General features: G+C 32.4%; 1 protein-coding gene and 1 long non-coding RNA gene across 2 annotated transcripts in view; one reads left to right on the forward strand and one right to left on the reverse strand.

Moving 5' to 3' along the window:
• The window catches only part of mgl (low-density lipoprotein receptor-related protein megalin), a 136,808-nt gene that overhangs the window by 74,816 nt on the left and 39,032 nt on the right, over positions 1–22,960 (reverse strand). The gene's annotated exons all lie outside the window — the stretch shown is intronic.
• Positions 11,488–12,103, forward strand: LOC149903726 (uncharacterized). Its single transcript, XR_016457312.1, has 2 exons — positions 11,488–11,615; positions 11,919–12,103. It is a non-coding gene; the product is annotated as an uncharacterized LOC149903726 (long non-coding RNA).

The raw sequence follows: 22,960 nt of genomic DNA on the forward strand, positions 1-22,960 counted from the left end.
AATTTTATCTAAAACTTTGCCGTGAACGGACAGACTTTCGAATTCTGATTTGTGTGCATAAGGGTGCAGCTGCAAAATATATATTTTTAATGCATAAATATGTTTATTAATTTCCATTTCTCACGTTCCAATTATTAATAATGTGACTAGACAATGTTGTATCCAAATTTATTAATATTTTGAATATAATATGCAATCTAAATTGCGAAGTCCACTTCAGTTGATAATTTGATTTACATATTCCTCTATCGTGGCAAAACTCGTTTAAGATTAGCAAATTGTGCAGAAGATCGAATAAATATGTGTGCAAATATAAGTGTAATCATTATTATGTTTTATAAATAATATTTTGACTGGTCGGTAAGGAAGCGATTGGTTTTGATCTCGCCTGATTTTTAGCTAAGTTGTGGTCTAAGATGCAGATGGAACGCATATAGTAGTACTAAATTGACACATATTATTTCAATACCCTTAGATAAAATAAAATAATTAACATTTATAAATAAAAGCAGGATTCATAGAGCAGCTTCGATAGAGGTTAAGAATCGTATAATTCTCTCGTAACCAATATTTTTTGTCAAATAAATATAGTCATAAAATCTAACTCCTAATGAAGGCCCATTCGTTAATTATGATATAACCTTGGATATAACCCATAATTGCGAATTCAGGATTGACATGGGACAGAATCCACGTCAATCGTGTTTCAATTTCAGTTATGTGCTTTATATTATACTAAAAATAGATATTCAGATTTTAGAGACAATTAATAGAAAACAAATTAGGATGAAGAAGCTTTGAAAGAGCATTTTTAGCGACTTGGATTATAGGCTCGTTTCCGAAATGTCTTCATTGGCTTTTGCTTGTAAATAAGAAAGTTTTTGGTGTTGTTACATTATTCAGGTCGATCCATGCACATAAGTATATGGTCACTATATTTCATTTTAAACCATCATCTAATACCTAAATACCGTCTGTATCAATACCTACATGATTTAGGATATTTGGAATATTGTACCATAGAGAGCATGAAAGGTTATCTATACTTACTAATATTATAAAGCTGAAGAGTTTGTTTGTTTGAACGCGCTAATCTCAAGAACAACTGGTCCGATTTGGAAAATAATTTCGGTGTTGGATAGCCCATTTATCGAGGAAGGCTAAAGGCTATATAGTATCATCACGCTAAGACTAACATAAGCGGAGTCACGCGGGTGAAACCGCGGAGCGCAGCTAGTAAAGCTATAAAAAATAAACAAGAAAAATATGTCAACTAGGTAGGTACATACAAAAATTAAACGCAATAGTAGTTTCAAAAGAATCAAGGAAACATGCAAACAAAACGAAGAAATCTAAACACAATCGATATACATAGAAATTCGTAACTGTACTCCGGCGCAGCGCCTGGCACGGCGTGGTACAAACACGCCAACACCTGCCAGCCCAGTCTCAACTCTAACCCTTGCCCTTAAGGTCTTAATTTGTCCTACATCACACGACGCAGGGCCCTATCAATTCACAACACGCTTCCAATTGAATTTATACTTTATTCCAATAGAGAAAGATTTATTTTAATTTGACAACTTAATTAAGATCGATCTGACGTCTTGGATAATGAACATTGAAAAAGAGGCTTTGATACGTCGTAAAAGAGATCGGTTTCGAAAGATTTATTGATATGTAAATAGTGTTAGAGATGTGTGGTGTGCGAAGTAACGGCAATGTTGTGTATGTGTGCGTACGGAAAAGCAATGAATTCAATTATGAGCTTTCCTATAGAAGTATGTAAGCTTTATAAATAATTTTTTATTCGATTTTGAATTGATAGATTTATGTATTTCTATTATAATGTGAAGTGTAGCGTGCTGATGTTTGTGTTGTAGGTTTTCCTTTACCTACATTTAAATAATGTACAGTATAATTTTTAGTCTTTGCGCGTATTTTATACCTATAGCTACGCTACGTGTATTTCTCTACTAAAACTATGAACAAAAACATTTCTGAATGTATAATATGCTAGTAGAACGAAGATCAGTACGATAATTTAGTTTTAAAAGTGAAAGGATACTCGCTTCCTCACTAACTTATTACGAAATCTCAAAATCTCCCAGACTGCCTGAAATTAGACAGGGCTATAATTTATGGGAAAGGACACCTTAACTAAGAGCAGATTCGCGACAAGGCTTAAAAGGAATAAATAATGTAACTAACAAATTTATAATTGAATCTATGTAAATACATATTTCAAAGATGCTAATCACGAATATCAGCGATTAAAAATATGTATAAGACTTGAACAAACGAAATAATTTTATCCAATTGAATCTAGCAAAGTTGACGTTGGGAATTAACAAAACTCCTTATTAAAATATGTCCAAAGTCCAAACACAGAGCACCTAGCGGACAGAGTGTTGACACTTTTGTTTCCATACTAATGAAGTTTGTTCTGTGCGAGCCGCGCGCTCTGGCCCCCACTACTCTATTAAACAGTTAAGAATATAAAATTAGCGCTCGTCAAGCGCTTTTGTCCGCTTTGCGCTGAATTGGTGAATTCAGTTTGAATAGCTGCAGCGCTATAGAAATTTGGACAGGTTGGAGCTACAATTTGACACTAATTACAAGGAATATTTTGATTTTAATTCCTTTTCTGCTGAATTTGTTCGATGTTTTGATAACAATGAACGTATAAGCATTCATTATTTGAATAGAAAGCCGCATGTCACCTGTGGGAATTAGGCGGTAGCATTTCACATATCAACTTTATCGATGTATGTATTGCTATTATAGATTGAATAAATAATGAGCTTCACATATTTCACATATTTATCACTTTGAACATGAAAAATACTTTCATTCTTCGCGACTCCCACTTGACCGTTCTTCCAATTTACCGCGCATTTTCGCCCACAGCCAACACAAGCACACTTGAAATCTACAAGGCTGTATATGTTGCGAACAAATCAAAGGTAAGCATAACGCATAGATAATAACAAGACAGTTGCCAAGCAACGGTCGTTGACCCGCGGTGCGTGGGAAACTGCTCTTTAATGGACCCAGCGTGGCGCAACATCCACTTTTGACCAGCTTGCAAAATGTTTTGAAAGATCCTCCACGCTAATCTTGTATGTAACTAGCCGTTCATCCCGGCTACGCTTGAAATAAAATAAAAAAAAAATATAGTCTGTAGCTCAGGAATAATGTAGCTGTCTATGGTAAAAGAATTGAAATCGGTTAGTTAATGATATTATGTCATTTTGACTGCCTGATAAGCTAAACGGGACATACCAGGTAGCTGTGAAACCGGCCCCTCTCCTTATTAGCGAACTGTTAGAGAAAGCCGAAAGGCGTCAAAAACGGTCGAGTCCTTTTCACGTTTAGATGGTACATATACACAGATATACCTAGTATAATAACAAATATAATATTATAAAAAACACAGATATCGATCTCTTTATTAATAATAGAATAATAAACCGTTATAATCACCTCAAGATATACACATTAAATCAAAGTCTTAGATGGTATTGAAACACTTTACACATTGAAAATGCTCTATTACATAAGAATAAGTAAATCAGTGAGCAAGGTAATTGTAGGTAGGCTGTTGAGGTCAGGGTCAGGATTAGATAAGCGCGGTCGTTGAACCCGTGATAACGCTCTGTGTGGTACAAGGCAGAAACTTATAGAAGAAAATTTTAATTTTTATTGAGATGGCCTGTAGAGTAATGTAATAAATGATCTAATAGGGCAATTGTGTTTCTTACAAAAGACAGTAATGGGAGCTTAAGATAATTTTTTAATTAGACATACGTAGGAATAGTAGTTCAAGGAATATAATAAAAAAAGAAGTATCGAGATCGGTCCACCCGTTCACGCGTGATGCCGTGACAACGGAAAACGGGTTTCATTTTTATTTTTTATATATATGTATATATAACTATTATCAAACTTTAATTCAGTATAAAATCTCATTACATAATAGTAAGATAACGGACCTTAAACGTAAGTATACGTACATTTACCTTAAGGGCAAGGTCAACGAAACTGTATAACTCTGCTTAATTATGCCGAAATAATGGATACACACAAAAGGCATGAGCTTAGAAACAGTTATGTTGACCCATACCTTGAGACTAAACGAACTAAATTCAAACGCATACAATTATTTATCTTATTTAACTTACTAGCTTTGCCCCCGGTTTCGCTCTAGTAATAACTAAAACCTTCCTCTTGAATCACTGTACAAAAAAATGGAAATCCGTTAAGTAGTTTTTAAGATCTAAGCTTACATACATACAGTCATTAGGACAGACGCAGAAAGCGACTTTGCTTTATACTATGTAGTGATAGTAATACGTCTACTAATTATTTTATAGTTCACCTGTAACATGAGCCTCTTGCGATGAAAAGCTGTCAGCTTTGTAAACAAGACCACATTTTATCTTTTCCTTATACTGTAGATCTTTCGCCGTATCCTAAATTAATAATTTAGTTGTTATTAATCTAAAACTTTTGAATATAAATGTATTTTTCTGACTCTATACAAACGTTTCCTATTTTGTTTTTTCATTGTTATGTTATTATTGAAAAGTTAATATTCTGAACTTCAGAGACCAATCACCTGAAGCGCGTTGCTATAATATATTTGTTGCCTATTTTATTCACAAGATCTATAAGTTCCAATAAATTCTATTGATAAAATTTTCCGTCTTGTGTATTGGAAATCTTGATTAGTTTTCTCAAGAAATATGTATGTAAAGTATTAGTTATCTAAATATAAAAAAAACCTAAACCATACATATTTACCTGTAATGTCTATTGGAATCTTTATTATTTTCCTTATATACTATGTTCGAAGTATATAAAGGTATATATATCTACACAGAGCAGTACACATACAGTCTAATCCCTTGTACTGCTTAGGGAACACGTCTCTGGCCACGTGGAACTGTGTGTAACTAGCTTAATTGAGTTGCTTAACTTATTTTGATGTTTTTGTTGACATAAGATAAATTTAATATAATATATAATTAGTTTTACTGCACTTGAGGTGTATGATAGTTTAATTTTCCAAGCTCTGTTTTAGTAAGCGTTGTTTTCGTAACAAACAGACGGACGCATAGTTATTTTCACACGAAAATAAGAAACAAAAAATGCATATTAAATAGATTCTTAGATATCGCACAAATGCACTTTATTGTACAGTTTATAAAACCTAAATGTATAATTTTATGTACATAAATGCAGGTATTTTTAAATTTTCTTCGCTTACTAACGAAACAACTATTAAAACTTTTTTATTCCTACCCTCCTTGCGGGTCATTATTCCCTGCGGCTGAACGAGTGTAAAAAAACTCCTTACCAACTTTGATAAAACTAGCTTAAAAGCCAAGATTCTTGTAACAAGCTTTGTAATCTTATTAAAACTACACGTATCCTGACATCGGTGCGGATAACGAGCTCCCGCGCGGATGCAACTCAAGTGCCGATAAAAAATAATAACGTGCGAAAGAGACAAACATACACACTCCCACAGGAGCGAGAGAGAAACAACGAGGTACAAGCGACGAATCGCAATTTGCGGTATTTGAACATTACCAGCGATTTTCAGAGTAATATCATAGGTGCTTTTGTGAAATGAGCTTGTTTTTATAATGTTTTTATTCAATATTAAAAGAGCGGGTTTATGATATGATCCGTGTGTATTTTCTAAACACAAAGACTTCAGAAATTCGCTAGACCGGGTATATTAGAATTAGAAAATAGGATATTTATCATATTTGTCTAGTAAATGGGTTATGTTCCCGCTTATATTTCCCTCGCCGAGCCACTAAACAAACATAGCGCACAAATCACAATGTATATTGGAGGGTAGTTTTAAATTGCAAATGCAATTATTTTAGCCGCACGGGAACGACGCAAGTTTTAATCTCATTGCACGGCGAAAGTGTTACGTACTCAGGATAATTAGCTCTTGTTATTGGGTAAGTAGATATAAGTTGGAAAAGCAGGGATAATATCATTATATCCATGGTGGTGGTGGTGGTAAACAAGGGAAAAGTAGGAGAGGTTTTATACTGATATTATAAAGAGGAAATATCAGATTATATTTGCGATTTTGAGTAAAAATAATTTCGACCATTCGATATTCAATTTGACATATTATTTACTTACCCAAATAAAAGAAAAGACTAGGCCGATTTTTCAATGCTTGGATAAAACTTATCCGTCCAATAAAGTATTACACGATAGTATAAAAATGTCACGTAAACTGTCAAATACGGACAATTAGAATATGTTTTTAAAATGGTAGTTTTATACATTATTCGACGAATAAGTTTTATCCAAGCATTGAAAAATCGGCCCTAAATGTTCACGTACCTACCTACATATTAATATAAGTTGGTTGTAATAATTAGAGATAATCAGCAAGTAATACTGGATGGAATAATTTGCAGGACGGACTCATTGTCATTAGGCACAGGTGATATCTCACTATTTGTACCCGTCACGAGGTACCGTCAGCAACGACATGTGGCTTAATTATTATGTGTATATTTGTATGTGCTTCTGGATTTGTAATGGTACTGCAAAGTGTACTAATATCTTAGTTATTAATTGCAAAATTATTGAAAATGATTGGGTTAGGTGGTTGGGTTAATTTAATTTGATTAGAAAGTCATCAATGTTAAGTGATACATATTAAGATTTTGAAATAAAATTATATTAAGTATCAAAACCGGATTTTTAATTGAGTGACCGATCTACACGAGCTATTTTTTTCTAATAATAAGTTTATTTATTTTATAGCATTACGGTTTTTAAACATATACCGTAAATCAAATTGACAACACATATAAATAAGAAAGTAATAAAATATAGATAAACGTAGAAAAAGGTATTTATTTTATAAGTTTTAATATACTCCGCTTCGCTATGGAAACTAAAACATATCTTTTAAATGACATGTATATAGATATTGATAGCACAACGTTAAATTAATTAATATTTTTCACTAGTTACTTGCATTATGTTCTGATTTCTATTACTGCTAGGTGATTTGTTTCTACTAGAAATTAAACCCTGGCCCTCATAGTTATAAAAATATATTTCAAATTAACTTTACAACGAAATAATCCCAAATATTTATACAAGTTTCTGTTCCAGCCTTTCAGGACGTCCACTGCAGGACATAGGCCTCTCCCAAAGATTATCACGTCAGCCTATTCCCGTCCACTGCTGAACGTAGGCCTGTCCCAGATCGCCAAAGATTATAAGTTATTAATTATAAGTTATCGAGTTAAAATATCTAGACAAAACAAAGAAATTCCAACAATTCAAGATTCCAACAAATCAATTCATTCCGACTTTCAAGTTTCAGCAAATAATCTCGGGCTTGTCAGTAATTTGCGGCGGATAGACGAATCACGTCGCGTCGCCAAGCAACAGGTGCTACAGTCGCGCCATTTGTAAACGTCACTGTGTACGGTCAGCAAAAACATCGATATCACTCAGTGGCGTGCCTAGGGTGTAAGGACTGGGCAAGCCCAAAGTTTTCAAAGTTTTTGCTGGGTACCCTTTTCTTGAATAAGAAACCTTCCTAAGGTACCTATACTGTGTAATTAGTAATTAAGAAGATTTGCTTCTAAATTTTCACGCGCGCCCGCTAACAGTTAGTCAAACGTTTATCATTAAAATCGATAAATTATATTAAACTGTATGACATTATATTATTAATAAAATTGTACAGATCATTTATATTCTAATAATTCAAAACGGCGATCTTCTGAAGGAAAGATTTTATAACATCGGAATAGAAAGTAGGTGATTGTTTTAGAATTCAATTACCTAACAACTGGCAATTATTGATAATTCAATCAGGCGTTCTTGGCCTTGTGTATTTCTTAAATACGTACCTATGAATTCGATTTAACGATGAGAAAGCACGCTCCGTGGAAGAACTACCTTATACCAGGCCTCCGTCACTCGCTCAAGGTCGAGCTATAAGTGCCTACCGCACAGTAGGTCGGTACCGACCCAAGCGGCAGTTGGTTGGCACACGCGAGACTGCGCACCCGCGTCACGTTTCCCGCGCTCGCTACCAAGATGCCCGGTTATTGCGATGTGGACGGGTGTCGGAGTTCAAGAGTGAATAACAAGGAATTGTCTTTTTTCAATTGCCTAAACAGGAACACAGGTAAAGTACTTTCTCGCGGGTCCACGCGGGTGAAACCGAAGGAAACAACTACTATCAATAAGATTTCATTTTTTTTATTGTATAATGTAACAAATATAATTAACAATAAAAAATTAAGTGTTTCAGCAACTCTGTGTTTAATTTACGCGCTCGGTACAACCCTAAAGTTTTCGTTTGATGACGCAATCACGCGGCGTGCGCGGGAAACTCGCTTCTCGGTGCGTGTTCGTAGAGTACATTTCTTACTGCAGCCGAGTTGCGGCGCATTTTGTAGGTAAATATAGCGTAGGTATTTTAGCTTTTGTATGGGAGTGATGTATCTGTTACGAAGTAACTATTCTCTAATCTGTGCTTATACCTACTAGCAGAAATCATAACTACCAAGTACCAAATGTGCAAGTTTCAACAGCTGGGGCTTCTAAGCAATTCTTATTCATGAAATCGATTAATTCGTAAACATATTTTAATTAAAATTTCGTTTATGTGACTTATTAGCTGTTTGGGTAATGCACAAATCGGGAGTTGGTTTTTATGAAGAAATTAATTGATGTTTTTCAGTAAAGTTTAATGATTTTACCTTTCCCCCGCTGAGCACAAAGCAAACCATCACAATTTACAACACAATCTGCTGTCGCGACACTCATTTTATCACAAAATTCGAAAAACTTAACCTAAATTTCACCGATATAATCACCCGCTCAAACAAACTATACCTAATAACAATAATATTCACGACGTTCGTTCGCGCAATCGTAACTATCTTCACACTGTTAAAGCCGGGCATTATACTCCATACTGATTGCTATAGAGTTCTATAGCTAGGTATGTATCTACTCCGACGAAATTTCATACGTTAGAAGAGATGAGCGCAAAGCCCGGTAAAAGCCCACGCGTGCAAGCGAGACAACTACATGTTATAATCCATCCAATTTAGATTGTAACGTCAAAATAAAAGGTACGACCTTATTCCGATAGGAAGAAGGATGAAATTAAAAGTTTACTCGAATTCGTCATTGTTTTATGCTAGGCGTATTATATATTAATATTGTAGGTGAGTTTTCATTGAATTTCGGAGAAAATTATGAATTGCTCATTGCGCGCGAATATTCAAACGTGAATTTGGTTATTTTCCTGTCTCGTAGCGAATTTCTAAGGCAAGCCGGGCTTTTCGGCTTGTATGAACGTACCGCCACTGATATCACTATCACTACCTATGGCAAAAACATTTTTTTTGTGTACTTACACGTAATATAAACACTTGGTAAAATGAAATATTCTTAAAATATGGTCATAATAAAGTTAGAATGATTCAATTTTGACAACAATATAATCAAAATCTGAGTAACGGGCTTCAGAAATTTACAAATAAATATAGAGACAAATATAATAGATTTACAGCCGCTATAAATTAAAAATAATTGTGTTTTTAATAATTTGCTAATAGTAGTACAGTGAAAACCTAATATCTACGTATCAAATCACGTCTTACACTTCAAAATGCAATACCTACAAGTAATTCAAAAGAACTAAAAAATTTAAACACAAAAGCTAAAACAAAACAACGCTAATAACAATCTCAGTTCACGTCCAAAGTTCAAATTGCATTCAGAAAGGGAAAGTTTCAATAAAAGCAATTTAAATCGTATTAAACGTATGTTCAACTATGTGGCATTTTATTGTGAACTAGATAAATGACCGCGGCTTTACTCGTTATCTTCTCATATCTTAATTCTAGGGACTATAATATTATGTTCTTAAAAGATGAGATATTTATCCATATATAGTTTCATGATGAAGTACCATCATTTTGTTTTCAAATTTCATTGTTTTATGAAGTCAAAAATCTCTATAAGTCTTCATTTCATGAAATACTTTCTTTTAAACATAAAAAATAAGAACAATTTAATTAATTAAAACAAAATACATCAAAACAAACTTTAGATATTTGCCATACAAAAGCTACTCATGTTAAGACATAAAACGTATTAACCATTGAACAATCTAAACCTTATTTGAGTGAATGATCCCCGAGCGACGATCGCCGCGATGGTATGGCCTTGCAAATGGATATCGCAATAGGAAAGATAATACGGGAAATTAGAGAATTCTGCTTCTTTTGTAGTGTATGTGGTGAAGAAATTTAGCTGTCGAAATTTTACCATAAGTAAACTTTAGATTCGAAAGTTTAGATTTAAACGACATAATATATAAAAGCCAATATAGAATAAGTATCATATTTTTACATGCATGCATAACGCTAGATGGAAGAACCAAAATTTCTTAATAAACAGCAAGCAGGCGAAACAAATTGAACATAAACAACTTTTATAACATAAGTTGAAATTAACAAAGTTAAAGTATCATACAAGTTCCCAACTGAATATGAAAAATTTCGCTAGATTCTGTCTAGAGTAGCTAATTAAATAAAACAGTCACTATCACAGTTTCAAAGTTTCAAGTCCTCAAATGAGGTTCCAACTTGTATTTCACGTAATTGTTTTTCACATTTTATACGACTTCTAGGAATTTTATGTCAATTATAAAACGATGTTTTCTTGAGTGGTTTTTGTAGGATGCTTCACTTTGTCAGGACACATTTAAGGGTTATTTTTCAAAGTTCGTGAAAATTAATTCTTAAATATCATTTTGTCAGTTGTAATAGAAGAGGAAATAATCAACAAGAACTTTACCATTCAGTAGTAGAATTTGGAGAGCTCTTTTTACTTGTGGTTGAATTCATATTCTTATTTAAGCTCCTAGACTTTTCTAGTTTTGATGTAAGGACCCTTTGGTCCTTACATTAATACTCCTGTAAAATATCAATTGGTCAGTGAAAACATAACTTAATTATCATTCTTATCTAACCAGACCCAACATAAATTTAGATAAGTACCTAAACATAACCTTCTAAGCCTTCAACATGCAAATTGATGAAATTAAACCGTACTCGTGAATTACCGAGCATCAGGATTATTACCCTTCATCAGTAAAGCAATTTCAGAAGCACCAATAAACGGAAAATTAAATATCATGTATTTAAATTCTCAACATCGTATAAAACAACGTCTTGCAATCTTGCATGCCATTTTTCACGCATGCTGAACAAGAATTCTTTCTATTTAATACATTTAAAACATACTGCCGTTATTAAAACGGTGATATAAATTTAATATGGGATCCATCCACAGAACAGTAAAGTAGATAGAAGTGTGATGTGGGCGTGGCCCACGTGTCACAAGTAAGGTAAGATCACCTAACTTGCTCTCAGTTGTGCGTAGAAAAATATTCGTGTCGGTTGTCAGCTGTCAAACCTTTTTTCCATATTTATTCATTAATTAGGACGTGTTGTTCGGTATAAAGAGTGCAAAAATGATAGCAGACGAAATAATATCAGCAATGAAGGCATTTCATACCGTCGGTAAGTCTTATTTTAATTTATTTTAATTATATTTTATGTTATAACTTCGCTTGTCGTAATTTGTCAAAATTGTATACAAATATCTAGTCAAAATGAACCTTAATCCATAAGAAATTAGTACTATTATAGATTGAACAGCAAACAAGACTTTCTGGAATATTATTGCAATAAACAAACGAATGTCGCTTTAGTGATGCTTGTGGTGCATATCGACAGTATCGATACTTTAGAAAAGACAAACATTATTAATATTAAATTTTATTTTATTTTTCCTTAGCTTTCATTTGTCTAATTTATTTATAGATTTCCCAAAGAGGCTAATTTAAAAGAGAAATGGATAAATGCAACGTGACGAGTTAACTGGATGCCGAACAGTACTAAGCGGTCTAACAAAGGCCACCGATACATCAAACCTACAGCAGTTCCAAGATTTAAAATAATGCATATTTTCTGTTTGTATTTTGTAAATATAGATTTATACTATTCTATTCCGTTTTTTATTTAATAATAATAATATTAAAAGACGTACTTAGTAGTAATAAACATACTCCAAAATGTGACGCATTATACTATACTCATATAAAAGAAAGAAAAAAAAATACACAAAAAATATTTATTTGTGAATTATCGATAACAAGGCTGACATCCCTCAGAGCATAGCATCAGATAAATATCAAGTTAATGTCATTAATGTTGAGTGACACAAATTTCAACCTTATCTCTATGTGTTGCGTTTCAAATTTATATCTATCGAAAACTAACGCCCTCTGTTGTGGAGTAGCTGAATGTTTTCGAATTTGGAATTTCTGTGCAATGAGAAACAAAACAGCTAATATACCTAGGGATGTTATACTAAAATAAACCGTAACATGGTGCGTTAGGGTACATATTGAAATGCTGAATTTATAACCTAAGTCAGTTTTTACTCAAATTAAGCTGTCCAATCAAAGGCATAGTTTACTTGTAGTGTACTGTATAACTATCGGTTTAAATGTGTGGGTTTGGCGACACTGGTTTTCATACTAATTAGACATTACAGCACTTCTATATGTTTTACTGTTCTGTGGATCCATCAAATAATACGCAGACGTGACATTTCATCAGATCGCAAAATTACCGCGTTACATTAATCATCATAAATTATGAGACGTGGCGTTATTTTTGACAGTCATGTTGACAATTAGAAGCTTAATAATAAGGTTGGAATCACATGTCTTCCATGTGAGTGTGAACAATGCCTTATTTGTTGTTATAACTAATGTTGTATAGTCCTCCTATAGAATGTGGAAGTCCCATAGCTTTTACACAATAGTAAACAAAATAAGTATGTTGTGTGCTTCTTATGAAATTGTTATTAAAAATCAAGTCAAATCACATACTGTTTCCCGTTCATACGATTCCCATTTCCCAATTAGCATTACTAGCAAAAGATGTACAATCAGCTTATTTCCTGCAAGTTTTCTAAGAACATCAACTATTCAATACAATTTTCTCGTCGTAACGCTCTGAGTCAAAGTTATATGCGATATTATCATATTAAATTGTGATATCCTAACGTGTCGAGGTGACGACATCATTTATAACAAGGTTTGGAAATGTAATATGAAGTCATAAATGGGTGCCAACTTTGACATTAAATCTGATTTCACAGCCATTTATTCGCATGTCATTTATTAAATTATATTTGAGAAAAGCAAGTTGTCTTTAGATTATATTATTATACTCAGATTTTAAACGTATGGAATATTAGGTTTCTTAAGAAATTACAGCTTTATTAAGTAAATTCAAAAGATAACCTAGACGACAATTAGGACAATTTTATTGTCGGATTTATCTTTACGTACCTAATGTTTTATTAGTATAAAACATTAGGTGGTCCTTATACCATCCATTTAAGGTGTCTTATTTGCCTTTGAGATAAAAATATCTATATTCTAAGAAGAAGTAAAACCTCCGGTTAAATACACCACCATTAAACACCGCATGCTAAAACCCACACACATTATGTATCCAAATTAGAATCCCTATTCGCTTGCCTGTCATACCAAAATTTTGTTATGCCATCAAAGAATAAAGACAACGGTTAATTGCTATTTCAAAGATCATTTAAACAAAAATTTGCCAAATTCTTTTAAAATATACAAATAATATCAATGAAACCCGCAAAGCCTGGCTCTCAGGTCTATTTAGCGATTATATACATCAGTGATTAGATATTATTTCAACTTAAATTAAGATAACTGGCCCTACAAATTTATCAAATCATTTCCTTCCAAACTTTGATTAAGTACTATACCTATCCCTTTAACACTTTGGAGAATAAACCACATCCGCTATAAAACAATTGCCATCAATTGTTCGAACATCTACTTCGACAACGCTATCCGATCCAGTACTATCCTGTTTTATATCATTTGTATTTAAACTGTCCCCATAGACGAGTAGTTAACCGATTTCGATAGAAGGAGGGTTATGTTTTTCAAGTGTATGTAATATGTATGTACCTATATATTATTTTGTTTTGCGCGCCCTATAGCCCAAACCACTGGACCAATTTTGACTTATGAGGTGTCGTTGTAATCATCAGTATTGTGTTAGTGCTAATTTATTAGCAGTCGAGTTTTATTGTTTTCATACAAATAATATTTATTGTTTATTACTGATCCCTTACTTATAAATTGCTTTCAGTGCTAACTTTCCGTTCACAACGAACTTCTAAAAATATACAGTATAAATCTGTGTACATTAGTCGTGAGTTTTCAATAGAAAACTTTTAGTATTGGAATAAATTACTTTTTTAGACAGCCCTAAAGTTACTATTACCTACGATTAAGTACTTTTAAAATATTAAAAGAAGATTTATCGTGTAATTTTGAATCTTGCATTTGTTACTAGATTCATTTGACATTTTGTAATTTAGGGCAGATAACAGGTGAAGTGAATATTTTTAACACAATCGTAGTGAAGTCTGCTAGCTGAAATAGTCGTTGCCAGAATTTTTTTTAGAAATTTACCTCGTTATATTGTCACAAATTCAGCAAGTCATTTTATACATCTTATCGATGTCCAGAATATTTCCAATTTGGTCTAGTGAATTAGTCCCCATATAGTGTGAGACGCTGAGCTGCGGATATCGGGGATTGATTTAATTTCCGCCGTCTCCGCCGCTTCCCAATAGCCCTGGTATTAAGACAGATGCTTGGAGCATTTATATTATGAACTAGCGACCCGTGATCAAAGCGGTTGGAAGAACCCAACGCGGCAGAAAGATATCTCAATATGTAAAGGTAAACCTAACCAAGCTTGTTGGACAATCTTATCCAATAACAAATTAGTTGACTGGGTCGAGACGAACTGATGCCAAATATGTTTATAAAGAATCCTTGCTAATTTAAGGCTCTCATATTGAAATAACTCAGAATCCCATACTCGGAAATAGAGTTTATATAGCAGATCCTGCTTCTGTTTAGATAGATCAGTACTGTAGAAATCCAGTAACTAGGAACATTAATAAAGAATATGTATAGCGTAGTTAATGATATTTGTCTATTAGCTAACCAGTAACCCTAACCATCTGTGTCCACAGACGGCATCAAAAAGATACTAACTTTTGGTTTACAATCGCCGTGTTTCTCACGAGACAGAGGCGGGCGTAATGAGGGGAAAAATTGGCGCAAAAATCGAGTATTAGCGTTCTTTTAAATGGACAATATGAATCATATATCTTCCATTCCATAGGTGATGGAATAAAATAATTTATTGGCAGATGCCTGAGGATCTGAGAAGCGCCATTAATGTTTCTACATATTTTGCTAGTTATATTTAGTTAAGTTCTAAAACTATCTTTATAATTAAAAGCTGCAAATCTGATTCGAATACAAGCAAGTTTTGCAATATTTTGCTTCATTTCATTAACGTACTGGAGTAATAAATTAAAGGACGTAGGACCAGTTTCACTACTTGCAGTTAGTGTCTATAATAGCCTACATTATCTAGCATTTAAACTGACAGACAGAAGATAAGTTAAACAGAACATATCCAGAAGATAAAAGCACATTAGATATAAATTAAGCCTCTGTTTGATACCCGCTGCATTTTATAACTCGTCTCGTGTTTGACCTGTGACCCGCAAAGGGCCACGTCTAATATTTGCCCAGAACTTTCACTCGGGTCGCGGGTTCGAACTGATGTTAACATATAGGTATATGTTGAGATTTAATGCTGTATTATTTTTTGTTGTGAAATAGTTGTTGGATTCAATGGGTAAGGAAAAGTGTAATTCTAAGAAAGATTTTATGGTATTGTCACCTGGGAGATCATAAAAATAAATACAGATTTTTAGAATTAAAGAAGGGCGTTATCCATTCGGGCTCCCAAAAGTATATTTCTTGGTTAAGCTAGTGTTGCTAGATCATTAATATTGGCGCACTTATATGTACGCTTGCTTACTAATTTTTATTTTATTATTTCGATAGCATTTTATAAATATTTCAGATATGCGAAAAAATGTAAAAATATCGTGAGACAGGATAAATATATATGATTGTACTTATTACTTTATATTGTACCGACTTGTTTATAATGATAATTATATTTAAACGCAGACGATTTAAAACTTAAAAAATTCGCCTTGCTAAATTATTCAGCGCAACTCATTTCCACGGTTTTAAAATTCCTTCAATTTTTCATCATGACGCGTTGAAAATTCACTCGAATTACAAGAATGCTTCGCGAATTAATGGTCTCGGTACAATTTACATACATTTACAAGTTATTAAGAAGTGGACTGCAACTTCGCCATGGTTCATCTACATTGCTGCTGTTGTTCGAATCTGAAAAGCCTATAGATTAAACTTTGATATCGACGGAGTAATGTACAGCGTTATATTTAAGAAGCACACGCTACGGGATAAATAAAGATTGAGCCATATACATTGCTGTGTAAATTAGGAAGAAATTTTAAATAAGTTTTAATATTCATATTTATGAAGCAATGTACCGAACTAATTTCGACTCGCTACTGGAGTCTGGATGGCATTGAGACTTTTAATTATTAAACCAACGAGATGTATTTATTCCTAAACGCTAAATAACATGCTATTGTCATTATTATAATTTGTATTGAAATTCATATTATAATTAGAATGAGACACGAACGTTTAACGAGAATTAGTTATTCACTTATATTTATAATTAGCTAACGATTTAAATAGCATTATATCCCAAATTTCATATAATTAACTTGCATAGTAATAAAGTTTTTAATGTGGTAATGTATAATAATTAATAATAAACTGCAAGGACACAGGTTTGAAGATGTCACATGTTTTTGTATACCGGCTCCGCGGTTTTACCCGCATTGCTCCGCGCGTATTGGTCTTAGCGGGATGATATGCAACCTATAAATGGACTATCTAACACTGAACAATCTTTCAACAGACCTGTGGGTCCTGAGATTAGCGCATTCAAGCAAACAAGCATACTCTTAGATGTAGATTTTAGAATAATTAAAGGATATAATTTCAAATGGTCGTCATATAGCTTAACGTATCATAGGTCATATAACTTAACGTATCACCCTAAATATAAATATTTAATGAAACAAAATTAACAATTGATCCTATCCCAAACATTGATTATCCCTTATTTATAGCTGTTTGTCAGAAAATGTGTTTGACGTTTTAATTATACGATCCCTTTTGCTATAATGCACGTGGCAATGGCGACAATTGTTTGAATTTTTGTAGGTTCTTAATTTGTTTTATCTAAAAATAAAGATTTAGTTGGTTGTGAATACAAGTATTATAAGTCATGCAAATATAAATGCGAAATATGGTGAGGATGGATGGATGTGTGTTGGTAACTCTTTATAAAAAACTACGGGAGGATTTGAATGAAACACATGAGCAAACTTTATTTTGCCTACGGGTTCGCCTTCAAAATTCTAGAAATATATTAGTTGCTTCTAGTCTATTCATAAATCTTGCTTAATTATAAAATTTATAAACGAAATATCCTTTTTAAGAAACCCCATACTATAGAAGCATTGTTACTTCACCACACATAAATCTGCAAAACTTAAAAATAATCTCAATAAACTAACAATAAAAGGTTCTCGAAGCATCATAATCATCCCATATACAGACACATTAGCAATCCGATCCCATAACAATATTGCATAAGATTTAAGTGCATCTCCCAAGGCCACTCGCTCAGTACCCGGCACCGAGATACCACGTGATCCAAATTATTAATTTATTCATATTTATTCCTCATCACGACTTCCTTCTCAGGTCTTGTAAGGCAAAGGTCATCCAGACGGTAATTAAAAATAACAATTGTATATATATTTTTTTTTAATCTAAGCCGTCTTTATATTTGCAGAACTGGATCATATTTAATTTGGATGGGGATGGGATTCACATGGGAGGCTTTCAAATAAACAAAGAATCATAAAAAAAACATATAGCTACATATATTATACTTACGTATATAGGTAATATAATAACAAAATATAGCTTATATTCTAGTTTAGTTTATATCAGGGAGATGTAAAAATTATCAAAGTATATTCCCATTATAAAAGTAACATAAATTAATTTAATTACATAAGTTGAATTAAACTTATTTTGTTTGTTTTTTGCACATTTTGCTGTAATTATGCTATCTCACCTCAAGATTAAATAATAATAATGAATTCACGTTGAATTCTATAAACATTTAAGCCTCTCTTGCCATTATTAAAAACAACCCTATAATGTACAATTTACGGTTCAAAATTGCAATAAGGAAATAACACATACCAACATATGTTACGAATTTTGAATATTTTCATTGGTATTTCGAGGAATTCCCACGTAACTTTAAATAGAAACCCTTTGAGGGATCTTTTCTTTGAGTTTTTCCCTTTTCTTGCCTAACTTTTACAAGTATTTTTATATTTTAACTTTTGGTGAAAACAATTTACCATTCTTTCGTGTTGTTTTTTTCTATCATTACATAGTATAAAACAAAGTCGCTTTCTCTGTCCCTATGTCTATGTATGCTTAAATCTTTAAAACTACGCAACGGATTTTGATGCGGTTTTTTTTAAGAGATAGAGTGATTCAAGAGGAAGGTTTTAGTATATAATTTATTATGTTTTAGACAAAGCGGGCGAAGCCGCGGGCGGAAAGCTAGTAGGTATGTAAATAAAATAGCTCAACTAAGAAGAAGTCTAGAAAAGTGCTACAACTATAATGTCCCAGATTATTATTTAAAGACAAAACATGAACAAAACAGTTACAATTTTAATTCAAAATGGTTTCTTGACTTCCTATACATCCTACGTAAAATCGGATGATCGAATTTAGATGGAATTCGTAACAGAGATACATAATAATCTGGTTACACATATATATTGTTTAACAGAGTAAATACGAGTGAATCCGCCGCGCCGGCTCTAGCTTGTTCAAAATGAAATAAATAAAATAGACAAAGCCGCGAGTCACGCCTACTTAAAAAAAAAAACAAATAAATATACCTATAAATCAGTAAGACACGCACGTGCATTAACCATAAAGTGATATGCTAATTTTGATGTGATCGACCGGACATTTCAATGTCAAGAGTAGGTGGAAAATTAAATTCTTTTGTTTTTTTTCACAATAGGTACATAATAGAATATGGGTATTTTTTTGTTTTTTAACCGACATCAAAATAAAGGGGTACCATGTCTAAACGTACCTAGTATAAGAGTGGTCTAACATGTGTTTTGACGTTATAATAGAGCCTTAAAAATATTGTTTATTACATAAGTATAAATATACTATTTTTTTTTACAATCTTTAAAATACTAAGACACCCGACACTAATTAAATAAAATAATAAATAGGTAACTAAATAGCTATAATTGTTATAATATTTTGTCCTAAATCACCTCACGCGATTGATTTTAAATGCAAAATAAGTAGATGATCAAACTCGCGTGTGTCAATGGAATTTTTGATTTAATTAATATTTATAGTTTTTTCAAAACACAGAATGAATTGAAAACAATAAAAAGAAGAACGGAACGGAATATATTTTGTTCATAAATTTTGATTACAGTACACGAAAGCAATTGTAAGGATGAATGCATATAGGGCATTTTCTATCTGCAGGAGAAAAGCTGTAGGCGAAAATAAATAGTCAATTTATAATAAAAAACAATAAACGAACATATATATCTCCTCATCCTATAGCCTAGGTTAATTTCAATTAACACAGAACTATCCATAAACGTGGTATAGTGCGGTCAGTTCAGTGATGGGTGACCGCTAGTTTAGGAGCATAAGAATCCGTGTATCAACTATCAGGTCATACATAGAATAACAAACCAAGGGAAAGGAGCTCCATTTTAACAAATAAACACAGCATCCTTCACATTTCAGTAACAATTTTATAAGCTAGGATAAACCGAACAATATAATTTAGCTCCAAATGCTACAATTGCGGCATTCATTTGCACGTTCATTTGCAGACCGTTCCGAATCGTCCAAATTGTCAACTCATCGCTCAACTTGTTGGGCAACTAGTTGACGCAAATCGATTGTTTCGCAACTGAAGATTATTCCACATTCATCATGTTTGATCTCGTTTTATATTTATTAATTATTTTAAATGTCAAAAGCTTTGTATGTAAATGCTATTTTTGTATTAGAATGTTTTAATCTAACAACGAGAACAAATGTTTCTGAAAATAATTACAATCCTTTTGAGGGGAAAACGTGAAATAAATTAAATTAAATCCTAAATAATTTAAACGATTTCAATACAAAATACATGTTTATTCATACACAACGATTTTCTCAAACCGAATAAAACACACATATATTATGGTATTTTAAAGTTAAAAATTACTAGAACGATGTCAGAACGGATTACTTGTCATAAACTATATTTACGTTTTCCTAGTGATTACAAACGAGGTAGATTATAAGAAACTATGTTACATGAAAGGCAGAGAAAGTATTCTCACGGTTCAATTGGCTCCGAACGTTTGGATTTTGTTTGTTTTCATAATATTCAGATAAATAACACAGTAGGTATATGAAGGTTATAAGGTTTAATATGACCACGTTTTGCTAAAGTCCTTTCTGTACATTATTATTGACTTTATTTGGTTGTTATCCACTTCGTTAATTTTTTGGATATATCATTACTGAAATACATTTAACGTTTTATCTTTTTGTTAAAATGATGAATAATATTTGCACATTTATGTAGTAATGAGCCTTCTCCCGCAGTCATTTGCGCATTAGAAATTAGAATGCATAGGTATGTGTTAAATGTGTGTTTGATTGTAATTTGTAACACGTGCAGTTGAACACATGTGATAATCGTTAAATTCATTCTGAATTGATAGATTAATTTGGACTAGAATCCTGATCCTAGAATGTACCTACTAATTGTTTAGTAGATCAAAACCTCCCACATTATAATTTTCTTTAATACGGTCGTAAATATTACATTACAAAAGCCTTGTGAAGTGAAAATTAAAAATAACACATAGCATAAATTTTGTTACTTAAATTTATACTCTATTAGCTATGATTAAGGTTCAAACCAAAACCAACGGTAAGCCACTTTTAGGCCATGTCAATCAGGGCTCACATTTTGTAAGCCGATCGCTCAATTACGAAGCCGATAATTAGCTGCATTACCTTACAATTAATTTATCACTTTAAACCCATTGTTCGTGTCATACAAAATAGATTTATTTGCTATAATCTAAATTTATAAAAAACATACATGTTTTATCGACATATGAGCAAATCACGAACTGCTTTAATTTAGAAAATTTGCAGTATGTTTTTAAGCATTGTCGATTTAACATCAATTCGCTTTATGGCCATTTGAAAAAAAACATACAAAAAAAATATCGTTACTAAAACTAACATTTAGTATACTTAATAAAAACTGTTTAAATACACATAACGTGTACGTAAATGAGTAATAAGTACCTACTATACACAAAAATACGTTAATAATTATACTTTTAAATATTAAATTACCAACGACGCAAGGCAACTGATAATAGTGTGAGATAATACTAAACTTAGTTGAATTTTTGTAAGAAATGGTCCCATTATACTAACGCCTTTAAACGAGTCGCTATTAGGGCACGTCCATACAGAGATGAGATAAAAAAAAATATTGTATAATATTTAATATTATGTGCAATTGTAATATTCAAGTTTTGAAAAATGCGTGAGCATAAAAAAGGGAGATTTAAAACGGTATTTAGCTGAACAGTGGCGACAGCTTGTACCTACCGTAAATCGTTTTGTGCTATAATTTGCTTGAGATGCTAATTTTAGACGGGTTAGACCAATAGCTAATGGTATAAGTAAATTAACCCATTTTCATAAAAATTGTGTGCCGCTTACACAAAAACAGATATACTTTAAATAATTGAACTTATAATAGTACACATAAACATATTATGTGTGTGTGTGACTACGGCTTAAGTCTTAACCCACAGTTATCGCGCCAGAAAACCTCAATATATTTGAGCAGTTAAGTTTGAAACAAATTGTATCATTCGTCGCTTTCCTCTTATATGTTTACCAGAGTCCAGAAGTGGATAAAAAGAACTAAGAAAGGAACATTGGTGCTATTATATTGTACTAGCTGCTCCGCGCGGTTTCACCCCCGTGGCTCTACTCCTGTTGCCCGTAGCGTGATGAAATATAGCCTATAACCTTCCTCGATAAATAGGCTATCTAACACCGAAAGAATTTTTCAAATCGGACCAGTAGTTCCCGAGATTAGTGCGTTCAAACAAACAAACAAACAAACTCTTCAGCTTTATAATATTAGTATAGATTTTATTCCAGACAATATAATCTTAATTAAGGAAAAACTAATCTTAAATTTATAACACGCAGGCGCTGACTGTAATGCTGATGTACATACAACTTTGTTTACATTTATTTTAACTACATATTTACATAATATTCTAACTTCTTGATAACCACCTTAGTTTATAACGTTAGAACTGTTTTAATATTGCCAATGCAAGTATAAAGGAAAACTTTACTGATAATAACTCATACATATTCATAACACCACTTGTACCTACAGTGAAAATACTTTTTATAGAATACTGTACCTACTGACATTCATTCTTGAAAGTCAAGTAACAATTAACAAAAACACATATTTATAAAATGTTACCTCATACAAAAGAAACTGTTCACAAGTACGATGGAATCCTAATAATATTATTAAATCCTCCTAACATCTTTGACCAGAAAAATAAAATTAAAAAATTATCAGAAATACAGCGTTAAGTAAATATTGAAAGTATTTTTCATCAAAAC

This window comes from Colias eurytheme, chromosome 12, assembly GCF_061535395.1.
Source record: "Colias eurytheme isolate Ceu_HAF_F1 chromosome 12, ilColEury1 Martin Lab GWU primary, whole genome shotgun sequence".
NCBI lineage: Eukaryota > Metazoa > Arthropoda > Insecta > Lepidoptera > Pieridae > Colias > Colias eurytheme.